Source organism: Leucopleurus acutus (genome assembly GCF_964270905.1).
Source record: "Leucopleurus acutus genome assembly, chromosome: 1".
Lineage (NCBI taxonomy): Eukaryota > Metazoa > Chordata > Mammalia > Artiodactyla > Delphinidae > Leucopleurus > Leucopleurus acutus.
Genome location: NC_139142.1, coordinates 4,017,632 through 4,027,752, shown reverse-complemented (window position 1 = coordinate 4,027,752; position 10,121 = coordinate 4,017,632). Strand labels below are relative to the sequence as shown.

At 54.2% G+C, this 10,121-nt stretch overlaps 1 long non-coding RNA gene across 1 annotated transcript; it reads left to right on the top strand.

Moving 5' to 3' along the window:
- Window positions 1-968: 968 nt before the first annotated feature.
- LOC309958822 lies at window positions 969-4,735 on the top strand. Its single transcript, XR_014326057.1, has 3 exons — window positions 969-1,063; window positions 3,560-3,665; window positions 3,884-4,735. It is a non-coding gene; the product is annotated as an uncharacterized lncRNA (long non-coding RNA).
- Window positions 4,736-10,121: the final 5,386 nt, after the last annotated feature.

Here is a 10,121-nt window from a genome sequence, read left to right as displayed (position 1 = left end):
GCCCGGCAGAGCTGCCGAAGGCGCCACCTGTTAAGGATTAAATCTCATGTGCCAGGTCCCGGAGCACGAGGCCGTGCAGCTATGTTCTGCCGCAACATGTGTCGCTGCCTGTTTCCCCCGGGGGCAATGTGTGTGGGGGGCTTTTCAAAGTGTATGTGTGCGGACGTCATCTCACATTTGGGGGGTACTCTGTGCATCTCCTTGTGGGACACAGTCGTCCTCCAAAAGTACTTTCCCTATAGGAACACGGCTCGTGTCTAGATTATTACAACCCTGGTTAGGGGGTACCCCCTTGTTAACGTGGAGGAAACGGACCCCCTGGCAGAGGAGGGGGCATTGCAGGGTTCAGGGCACGCAGGTTGTAAGCGGCAGAGCTGGGGACTCAAAAGCCAGTTTTTCTGACTCGGAGATGCGATATCGAGTCTCCCAGTCGGAAATGGACGAGTGGGCTAAGAGGGGGGTGACAGACGCTGACTTACATTTGGGTACCGCTCATCTTGCCCGGGGCATTTTATTTCCCAGGACAAGAAGCAGACAGCATCGTTTTCTTCTCCTAAGCCGCATCCTCTGATGGAGGTTCCGGAATAGCCAGGTGTGTGATCTGCTGCCTGCGGTGCCCCAGCTTTACCCTCGGCCCGCCTGAGGATAACCACCCCTTGTCCAGTTCTCCCAGCAAATTGTGCACAGAAATCTGCCCGCCTGGCGCGCGGGGCTCATGTAGGAAAAAGCACCAGCGAGCTCAGGGTGTTGGTCATGGCGGCGAGGGGCACTGCGGCAGAATTTTTTCCTCCCTTCTTTGCTGCAATCTGGGTGCGGCTAGAGCAATTTGTCATAGAATCTGGGGGGCTCATTTTTCCGGCCAATCGCTTTTGGAGAAATGAGCGCATTGCAGCAGAATGCGCTGACGTCAGAGACCACCCCTTCTGCGCCTCGATATAAACCCCACCCAGCCAGCCCCTAGCGCAGACGGCGGAGAGCTGGGATGGAGCGCGCCCTGGCCCGCTGGCCTTGGCCGCAGCTCCTCGGGAGAGCCGGGGCGCCCGCGCGAGAACCTCCCTACTTGGTGAGTGGTTGGCCATCCTTTGCCCGAAAGGATGTGCAAAAGGAAGACGACACCCCCTTCTGGGCTGGGCTCCGTCCTCCTGGACATGCCGCAAGAGAGATGCCGGGACCTTCTCCTGAAGGCGGCCACTTCGCCTTGTCCCCGAGCATCGGCAATGAAATTCTGTCAGGAAGGAAAATCTCGAGGCACATTTTCCCGGGGGGGGAAAATCACAGGGCCACTTTCCAGTGCAGCCCTTGAGGGAAGGCCGGGTGGTAGGAGCTTCAATGAGGACGCGTGGGAGGAATCTAATCAAAGCCCTGTCAGAGGCCAGTGTGCCTCAGTCCCTGGGGTCCAAAACCCAGATTATCTGTGTTTGAAGCCACCTTTAGAATCACGAGTGGTGGGAGATATGGCGGCGAATGTATTCTGCATGCTGTAGATTTAGGGGGGAGAGCACCCGAAAACAAGAGTCTCCTGGGCAATATTTTCCCGCTAGTTTTTGGCCCGGTTCTTGGTGGCCGTAGGCGTGAGGAGTAGAGGTACTTACCCGCTAGGGATTCTGAATCCAAGTGCACAGGTTAGTGCAAAGCCTACTCCAGTCAAAATTTAGACAGTAAAATTGCTACCTGGTATCATCTGTTTATTTAAATAGTGGAGATGTGGCGCTCAAGTGCAAACCTACCAGAAACCCCCCTAGGATGAGTTTGGTAGAGAAGGGCGGCTGGGGGGAGGGTCAAGTAATAGGGGGCGAAGGCAGAATAGAAGCAGGGGGTGGGCTGGGGTGGAGATAAGGCTGTGTCCTTGGGTCTGGGAGAGGCTAATTAAGAGGGAAGAGAGAAATACAGAAAAGGGGGCGTGTTGGGGGGTCTGGGCACTGGGAGCTGAGAATTGGGGGTCGGGGGTCTTTTCAGTGTTGCGTGGTGGTCGCTGGAAGACTCTGACATGTTGTGGGCTTTTGACTTTTGATAAAGTCGCCTTTTGCCATTTCCTTTGTCCCTGTCAAGCTCCCCCCCGCCCATGTCGCCCCCTCCCCACTGTGGGCCGGCGGGCTTGGGGAGGGGAGCGTGAGAGGGTTGCTACGTGGCAGGTTTCTGAAAGGTTTTCTTGCTGGCCGCCAGAGGGCGCTGGTGGCACTGCGGAATTTTGGGGGGCGGGGTGGGGAGGGGAGGTGGCCTTTGTTCTCCTGCTGGAGGGGGTCGGGCGCGGGATTTACTGGAGAATTCTGAATTCATTTACCTAAGGGGGAAATGTTTTAAGACCCCCGGGTTCACTGGGGAGCAGTTGCAGGTTTCGCGCTGGGCAGAGATGCCGGGATCGGCACTGGTTGCATGACCTAGGGTGTCGTGGAAGAGCGTGGACGCAGATTAGTTTGTTTTCGGTCGGTTTTGGTTTTGAGGGTCTTGGGAAGATGTGGCTCATTTGAGTAGGATGTAGAGGCTCTAAGATGGTTCATCAGGCGCCATCGTGCGGGGGTCTTGAAATTCTTACTGTGACGTGGAAGGGAGGTGAGATTTGGGGTGGGGGGCCCGATGGTGGTCTGGATAATTTTAGGCGGTTTTGGTCGCCTTTATATTATTTTCTAGTGGTACCATATTTTGTAGCATGCGTCCAGAGACCATAAGTGAGTGAAAATAGTGTATTGAGAACTGGGGCTTTATAATTTTAATTAATTTATGTTTAATTGCATTTTCTGGAGGTTGGAGCCAAGATTTCTGTGACTTTACCTATTAAAAGTGGAATCTTGTTCTGAAAAGACCCTTATGGCGACTGTCTCCTTGAAATCCTCATATCTCTCTGGTGCAAGATGACAGTTGGGGGGCGCAGAGGGACCCCAGGACGTGTAGGGGGCGTGCTGCCTGATGTCCACAGGTGGATTCTGGCTGGTGATGGCAGGCGTGGCGTTTAGGGGACACAGCGGCCCTGCGCGATGAGCTGGGGTGGCCCCTGTCCCCCCTTCCTAGCCTGAGACCTGTTGGGCCCCCCATCTTATGCCATATATGCCCCTGGCAGCTGCGGGCCAGGCGCGGGTGGCGGCGCAGAAGTTGTCTCCCGCGCGCACGCCGCAGGTGTCTGTGCTCTTGGGCTCTGGGTGCTGGCCGCGCGCCCCCTAGCGGTCTGTGTCTGAAAATGGTTCTCGGCCCGCTAAACCGGGCTTCAGGTCGCGCATGCGCACACAGCGAACACTTGTGCCCTGTCAATCAAATTTTCCTTACCCCCTCCCATTTCTCTCCCTCCTCCCCTTTGCTCTTCTCTTCCTCCTCCCCCTCCCTTTTCTCCTCTTCCCCCACCTCCCCTCCCATTTTCGTCCTCCCTCCTTTCCCGTCCCCTCCCTCTCTCCCATTCCCTCCTCCCGCCTCACCCCTTCCACCTCTCCCTCTTCCCCCCCTCCTTCCTCCTCTTTCTCACTACCCCCTGCCTCTCCCTCTGACTGCCCCCTCCCTCCCTCTGCTGTTCCTGTGCTGGCCATTAGAGGTCATCAAGATGGTTTCTAATCCCACCCCCTCCCTGCCATAGGGTCTCTGTTCAAGGATGACATCATCCTCTTGCCTCCCTGTCTTCAAGGACCACCTCTGGATGCCAAGCTGATGCCAAGGTGCTCGCTGCTCACCTCCACCTCATGGTACTCCAACCCCTCCTTGTGGCAGTTTACACACAACATGGTGGGCAGAATCCCTCACCCCTGCCACCCTCCTTGCACCACTCCCAGACCCATTAGCAGTTAAAAGGCAATTTAAAATGTTAACGAATTAGTTTTAGTTGTAATTAATTCATTTAAAGTTTAATTAATACTGAGACTTGGGCTTGTAAGTGGGTCCTCTAACCTTTGATCTATTGCAGAGGATGCTAGGAGCACGGATTCCTGGATGCCACCAGCATACAAAGCAGCCACTGGCAGTGACCCCCAGGACCAGGACGACGAAGGATGAAGAGGACCAGAACTGACCAGCTGTCCCTCTTGGCTAGCGGCTTAAACCAATGCCCTAGTGAGGGGGCATTGGTCATTAACGCCGGACCTTTGCTATGCTTCTGCCTTGATGCTATCACTGCTTTTCTGTGTGTCTCTGCTTGTGTTAACATGTCAGCGACCTGGAGGGTTTCCAACCCCAGGGAGGTGTCAGTCTTTCTCAGTCCACCCCGTTGTTACCCCCGTGATGTTCTGAATGGAAGAGTCCCTGTGGGAACTTCTCAGGAGGGGGACCTGGGCCAAGGGCTTGACCAGCATCTCACTGGCGATTCCAAGGCCCAGGGTGGGCTTCTGGAATGAGCATGTGTCCCAACGCCATGCTACTGAACTGCCGAGGGCATCCCCACCACCTCTGAGATCACCCTGTCCTTTCTGGGGAACGGGGTTGAGAAGAGCAACCTCCCAGGGTGTTGTGAGTATTGAATGAATCCAAGCAGCCTTGGGTAGGGCCAGGCATAGAGGAGGCGGTCAACAAATGTTTGTTGAAACAGTTTGGTTGGCCAGTCCGTCCCTACCCCTCTCACCTGTCTTACGCCTCTTATTTATTCTCCCACAGCGCTCCGGACAGCCCTAGTCCACGGGGCTCTCCCTGCACCAGGTAGGGGCTGCACCCAGATGGGGGCTGGGCTGACTTGAGTAAGGACATGCATGGCGCACGTGGTCATTTCCAGAGCACTTTCGATGTTCTGTGCCTCTGTTATTTCTATGTCCGATGTCCACGTGAGTGAGGCCGCCTCGTTTACAGGTGAGGATGAATTTGGCATCGACTTGAGTAATTCTAAAAACTGGAGAGCGAGAAGTATTTGAACAGAGGGCCCCTCCCTAGGGGACGGGACTGAGTCACATTTACAGTGAGGTCGCTGAGGCTGGAGGAGCGTCGTTGCTGGCAAGAGAAGGGGTCAGAGTTGGACCCTGGGTGCCATTTGTGGCTGCCCCTTACCCCCTGCCCCAGAGTTCTACTAAGAGCCCTTTGATTTCCAATCAAATGTTTGACAATGGGGCAGCCTGTTTGAAATCCCAGCTGCCCAGGGTGGTCTTGGGGGTCTTGGGTGGCCTCAACGCTGGTACCATGTGCTGGCCTCACCTCTCAATAATGGTGTGACCTTAAATAACGTTGCTTAACTTCTCCAAGTCTCAGTTCTTTTCATGGCCTAAATGGGGATTAGGGGAAAAAAAAAAAAAAAGCAACACAAAAAAACACCCGCGTTTATCTACCCCACAGGGCGCTTTTGAAGGCCAAATGATGTAACCACTATGAAAGTGCTTTGTAAATTGCGAGATACTTAACACCAGGAAGCTGTCCCTGATTATCGCGCGCCCAGCCCTGTCTCCCCTCAGTTAATAACAGCTAGCACCCACTAGGTGCTGTGCTTGCGCTCAATAAATAAATTCCAGAAGAAATAAAAACAGAATTAATTCAACAAACATTTTCTGGACCGCCTACAATATGCCCCGCACGCCAGGCCTGGTATGTGATACAAAGATGATGAAAACGGCCTCTTGGAAGCTAATTGGGGTCCTCGTTCGACCGGCACTTTCTCTCGTCCCCTTTTAAGCCAACCAGTTTTGTCCGGACGAGACAAAAACAACTTGGGCTGCTTTAGAGAAACCCGGCTTGGTGTAGACAATAGCTCCTGGGCTTCTGAAAGGGGCTGATTGGATTATGTGGCAAATGAAGGTGGAAGGATGACTTGGAAGGTGACAAATGAAGTGGGCGGAGATCTGCTGTGAGTTAATCCAGGCTATTAGGAGGGACCTTTTGTCTTCCAGAGGCTGGCAGGAGCTTTCACCACTGGGTTTTACATCCTTAATGCAAAGGACGCATAATTTATGGTCAGTGAAAACCCAGGCCCCAGTGAGATTTGAGTGGGCTGTAAAATTGAGCCTAGTGAGTAATTACAGGGAGCATTTATGTCTCCCTTTGCAGTTGGCAAAGACCTTTTTGCAACCATCAATTCATTTGAACCTCACAACTCCCTGTCCAGACCCGGGGCTGGCCTGAGCCCCCTAGGGGAAGAGGCCGTCAAGCGGCCTTCAGATTGGGGCGTCTGAGGCATCTGACACGGTCAAGGGAGAGGCGTCCCCTGCCCTGGCCTCTCCTGTCTCAGACCTGGCCTTCCGGCCAGCAGCGATTCCCTCCGAATTCCTAACTTTGCTCAGTCGGCAGCTCTGAGCCTCCGGGCCCCTCCTGCCCTGCTTTCTAGCCACTCTCTCTTTCCTTTCGCAGCCAAGCTTCTCGAAAGGCCTGTCTACACTTGCTGTCTTCCTTCCTCACCTCCAGTTTCCTCTCCAACCCACTGCTTCCTGACCTCTTCTACTCCGCTGATCGGCTGTCACTAAGGTAATGACTTTTCTGGAGGTTAACCCTGGACACGCTCATGGGCACGTGACACACAGACACGTACCCAGTGTTTCACATTTTCCAGCTCCAGTCACTTCTATGGACAGACGCGCCCCTGTAAGACCTCACAGAGTCACCTGTTCCTGGCTTTCCTCCTCCTTAGTTTCTGCTAAGAACTGGGGTATCCAGACCTCTCACCTTCCGGAACCTGCCTCTTAGCATCTCACCCTGGGTTAGCGTCTAAACCACCTAGAGCTGAGGCCTTGGGGTAGGTCAGTTTTTCCAAGCCACCTTTTTCTCAGTTGCAGTATAGGGTGTCGTTACCTGGCAGGTCAGGTGGGCAGTCTTGCAGGTAAGATTTTAAGTCCCACTCTTTGAGGGACTTGAAATAAATTCAATCAAGTGTTCATGAGAAAATACAATTGGGGTCATCATCAGATTTTCTTGTAGGTTAAGTTCCCACAGGGAGGACCAAAGAGAGAAGAAAGAAGTGGGGGGAGGGGGCAGTGGGAGAGAAAGAAGCAGACTAGAAAAGGGCACCAAAGACAAAGAAGTAGGAAAGGGAGACTTAGAAAATATGAAAACCCACCAAAACAAACAAACAAAAAACCACATCCAGGGGAAGGAGTTTCTTCTTGGGTTAGGCAAAAAGAAAGTAAACAGGAAAAAGGTTTAAAATTCATTATCCCAGTGACAAATCCCAGGAAGCTTTCAAATCAAATTGCCCCATTTTGGGTTTTTAACTCCTTCTATCAGGTTTAACCTCTTTACCTCTTCCATCCTGGTTAAACGCCCCCTCGGCTGGTGATTAAATCCCGGAGCTACACGGAGTCTTTCAATGAATGAATGGCCAACAGAAAGAGCCCTTCCCCTCCCCCCAGCTGTGTTTTTCAGTTTTATTCCACTTTCGGCCCTTTTCCGTTAATGAACACAGGGCTAATCTTGGGCCTTGTCAAGGAAGAGGCTGCAGACGTTAATGAGGTAGCTGCTGGATTCCAGTATTCGCCTCATAAGGAGGCTTCTTTGTCTGGGAAGGAAAAACACACTGATTATCATAATAAGTGCCTCAGGGCCGCGGCCGCAGGGCACGGGCTTCGTGGGTCTGAAGCCACGCTTCTAATTTCGGTGCTGGAGCCCAGGATTCGTTTTGCTTCGCATTTAAGTCTCTGCCTCTGTCCCAGCTCGCGATCCATCGAGCGGGGTGGAAAGTTGCAGGCAGCTTTGGGCCGCAGATAGGGCTGCTTTGCGGAAAGTTCCTTAGTTCGACCCTACATGCAGACCAGCAATGGGCCAGGGCGTTTCAGGCCTCTGGGATCCGTTTTTCCAAAAGCAGAGAGATGGGGGTGCACGTTTCCAACTCTGCCTCACACCAGCCTTGTTTTAGGACTCACTGGTGTCGAGCCTTTAACGTCCTCAAATGCTAGAAAAGCCAGGGTGTAGGCGTAGGCCCTGTAGAATTATCGCAGGGTCAGTGCCCGTGGAACGCTCCTTCCAGGTCAGGAAATGGATGGGTATTGGTACCCCAGTCCCCCCACCAAGGGAAGGGCATGGTTGGGGCTCACATTTGGCCCCCACATAGGATGAAGGACCAGCGATTTGTCAGGACCACTCAGATCGAGCACCAGAACCTGTAGTCACTCCTTTTACCCCCTAAATGTGCCCCTCCCATATGTCCTGCATGCCACCCCCCACACACACAAATTCTCCCTTTCTGTCCTGATTCTTGGACTCCCAGGAGCCCATGAATGTCTTTATTTTTAATTATTACCTTTTTTTTTGGCCGCACCCTGCGGCATGTGACATCCTAGCTCCCCGACCGGGGATCCAACCCGCGCCCCCTGCATTGGAAGTGCGGAATCTTAACCACTGGACCACCAGGGAAGTCTCCCAGTAATGTTTTTAGAGCAAGTGTGCCTGAGCTGGAAACTTGCCCTTATGAATCCTGAGTTTTGGATGTCTCTCACCCCAAGACAGATCAGTCAAGATGAGATCACTCCAATTAAACCTCAGGCTCTACCCAGACCTTCAGCCAAATGGGGGGGGGGACAACTAAGGGGAAAGTGAGGTGTTGGGTGCAAGAAAACTTTTAGTTGAAAACTTCCTTCACTCACTTGTTGGCTAAAGGTTCCCTGGCATTCATGGACCAGAATTTGATGCTCTTTCCAAGTTAACAAAACCAACCCTCGTCCAGCCCCCTAAATGAAAATGTTGAAGGAGGCCCAGGTGGCCGGTTGGGGCAACTCCACTCCTTTTGGTGGCGGTGACCCGGATGTTGCCTGGACTTGGGGACTGGATGAGGGCGAGCACCTCTGAGAATGGGGATCCCACCTACACTCCTCCATGCACTTTTTGGAGAGTAAAATAATAGAGCAGTTCCTGGTGTTTCTAAACGAGGATTTATTTTAAATAGGAGAAAACGAATAACCCATAGGACCCTTTTCACCCTCACATACATACTAATTAAAATGCACGTCCCCGAGTCATTAATATTCCAGCACTTGCGAACCTGGGGAGGGGGTGGAAGGCAGCGGAATCCAACCTCTGGGGCCGCCAGCAGAGGGGTCTGTGCTGCTTGCTTTCGAGTGTCTGCCCGTTTTAACCTGCATCCTTGTCTCCGTGGTCCCCCTTCTGTGCCTGGACGGATGCTGCCCCCAGCTGCCTATGCACACGGGACCCCTGCGCCCCACGCTTCCAGCCCAGAGGTCCTGCCCCGTGACTCCCAGGGCCCGCTGGTCTCAGCCTCCACCACTAAGTCAATTCCAGAGGCTCAGGAGATCCCCTCGACCCCAATTCTTCTGATTTTCTGTTTTTTCTGCTTTTATTGCCCCTTTCTATTCTCCATCTACCTTTTCTTCTCTACTTCGTCACCATTTCCTCACCTGGTCCTCTGGGGGGTGTCCTAGGCCAGCCACTCCTCCTTTGGGTGTCCCAGCACCAGCCTGGCACAAAGTGGGGTTCAGTAAGAGTATGTGGGATGTATGTTTGGACAGGTGAGTCAATGAAGGAACTTGACTGCCATACGTGAGCTGCTAGGCGGGAGTTGCTGAGGATGCAAGAAGCTTTAGGTCGAAAGGGTGGAGGGTGGATGTCCTTGTACTGAGAGGAGTGGGCATTGCCCCACCGCCAGCCCCATTTGAGTGGGGGCCTCACCAGTCTCACCCCTTCGTTCACTCATGCGTCCATCCCGTCATCCAACAGTTGATCCTTACTGAGCAGGCCCACGGTCCGGCCCCGGGCTGGGCACCTGCCACCCTAGCGCATCCCTTGATGGCCTCTGCGTCCCCGGCGGGTGGCGGGCCAGGGGGTTGCTTCTGCCCAGGGTGGCCTCGTGGCTCCCGGGCACGGGGCTCTGCAGGCAAGGCAGGTGGGGTGGGGGGCGGGGGCGGGCCTGGAACCTGCCCTTCTCCAGGGCTCGCCGCAGGTCCCAGCCAGCCCCTCCGGCCCTCTCGGCCTCCCACCCCATCCCCTAGCTGAGTGCTCGTGGCTGAGCTGGACCCCCGTACCTGAAGTTCAGGACTGAGGTGGCGGCGTACGGGCAGCTGTGGTGTATGTCCCCTTGAGCTCTGGCCACACAGGTCTCCCTCTTGAGTTGGGGTCCGTGAGCTGGACCCCTCCCTCCATGATGCCTTCCTCCCCCTGGGGTTAAGTCCAGCTCCTTTGCCCCCCGCTTGTGGGCTGGGGCGTGTCCAACGTCAAGGGCCCCTGGCCGGGACCCTCCAGGGAGCACTGCAGGCTCCGCCTCTGCCTAGCTGCCCACCTGCTCTGCTCTC